This window comes from Varanus komodoensis, unplaced genomic scaffold, assembly GCF_004798865.1.
Source record: "Varanus komodoensis strain SLA01 unplaced genomic scaffold, ASM479886v1 scaffold78, whole genome shotgun sequence".
Classification (NCBI taxonomy): domain Eukaryota; kingdom Metazoa; phylum Chordata; class Lepidosauria; order Squamata; family Varanidae; genus Varanus; species Varanus komodoensis.
The window spans coordinates 1,603,938-1,605,797 of record NW_025336455.1 but is presented as its reverse complement, the minus strand read 5'-3'; the positions used below and the strand labels follow the sequence as shown (position 1 = coordinate 1,605,797).

At 52.9% G+C, this 1,860-nt stretch overlaps 1 protein-coding gene across 1 annotated transcript in view; it reads left to right on the top strand.

The window, feature by feature from the left end:
- The first annotated feature begins 1,750 nt into the window (after window positions 1-1,750).
- STX17 (syntaxin 17) overlaps window positions 1,751-1,860 on the top strand; it is a 9,211-nt gene continuing 9,101 nt past the window's right edge. Inside the window, exon 1 of the mRNA XM_044453349.1 lies at window positions 1,751-1,833. The gene's annotated coding sequence lies outside the window, so the exon portion shown is untranslated. The remainder of the gene's footprint in view (window positions 1,834-1,860) is intronic.

Genomic DNA, 1,860 nt, shown 5'->3' with positions numbered 1-1,860 from the left:
AGGGGCCCGGTCAGACAATCCAACATGTAACTATAACACCACTCAATGAGTGTGGGAACTGGATGGAAAAACAAACTGCTGCGGAAACGGATCTCAGCAGGCACTGATGTCTCTTTGCCCTGACCCTTGTCATCTTGACTTTGCTGTTAACCCACTGGATTTACACCCAGGTAGGTATGCGCATGATTGCAGCCACTGAACCACCCAGTTCTGTGCAGGGTATGCCATGTGCCAAACTAGACAGTGTCAGGGGCAGGGGTGTGAAGCGCTGGGAATCCGCAACAGGCAAAGCCATAGGATCTTGCTGGGAGTGGTGAACTCTGGGGAGGGGTTAAGCTCCGTTTGGAAATGCCAGCCCACCCTGGCGCATCCCCTGCTGCTCCTTTCTCAGAGAAGGTTCTGCAAGGCCAGGGATCAGTGCCAACAAAAGGTATAGTGTGTTGCCGGTTTATGAGGTGTGGCAGGGATTTCAAACACATGAATTAGACCAGTGTGTAAAGCATGGTATTTGGAAAGGTTGGGGTAAGACACGCAATCCAGGAAGTTTTGGTCAAAGAAAACAACGCTTTACATGTGTGTTTGCATATTGTAGTTTACACATGTGCCAAAGTGCATCTTTGCGCCCTGAAGGAATCTTTTTGTAAAAGGGATTGTCAGGGATTTAAATCTCAATCAGCCAGGTTCCCTTGTCTAACCCCAGAGATAAAAAACCTACTAGCAAGGTGTACCAGAAAAGCTCTTTATTGAGGCTTCCACACAGCAACTGCTCTTCCAGAAGAGATCAGCGCTCCTGCTAACAAGTCAAATGCTATTGTGCTTTTCACAGCAAACCCTTTAATCATTGGTCAACTTGATCTTTCCCTATCGACAGCTTGATCATTTCTTTTATCCACTGTTAATCCATAAAGGTAGGACTTGCTAATTTGCCACATTCCACACCTATCTTAACAATGGACAGACAAGCAGACAGGCACCTGCCAGCCAACCAAATACAAATCGTGAATGTCTATCACTGATAGGCAAGGGTTACAACTTGCGGAATCTCAGCTCTGCTGCAGATTGGAACTGATTAACACCGCTCTTCAGGTCGAAGGGTGAAGCCTTGGCAAGGTTACTAAGATTTCAAGCACAAATTTTATATCAGTTATGTATGCACAGTGGAAAGGAGGTTTTGGTTAATTAAAAAAAAATCAGACCAAGTCTGGGGAGGAGCATGAGATGCAAGAGAGGTCATCAGGGCGCCTGCATTTGTACTACCGCAAGTGCCTCTGGGCAGCAAAGCGGTGGGGCTGATGGCCTCCCAAAGACACGGGGCTCCAACTTAGGGGGCCGCCCCTTACAGCCCATGCATCCCCCTGCCCTGTGGAAAACCCTTTTTCCTCTTCCTTCCGCATTCCCTTTTCCTTGTGTGCTGTTCTTTCACGGGGCCGTCTCCTTTCCGCGGTTTCCAGTAGGCCGCCCCGGGAACCCTTTGTTAGCGGAGAAGCCCACGAAAATTAACTTGGGAGGCAGCCTGGGACAAGCACACGGACAGCCTCCCCGGACCGCATGTCCCATCATGCTGTGAGGGGATGATGGGAACTGCACTCCAGCCCACCCACAGGGCCCCCGGTTGGGAGCCGCCGGTGCCAAGGGAGCCGTCTAGCGAGCGCCCCGCCCACGCAGCGGCGGCAGGAAGTGACGTCACATTACCCGGAAGTCCTCTCTAGGGCGGCGGCGGCGCTCGCTCGTTCCTGCCAACGGCGAGCGGCTTCCGCTTCCTCCCGCGGCGTCTTCCGGGTTGGCGCGGCGGGCCGGTCGCCGCTTTTCGCCGGGCTGCGCTGCCGCGTCCTGGTGAGCGGCGGTGGCGGGGCTTTCGCC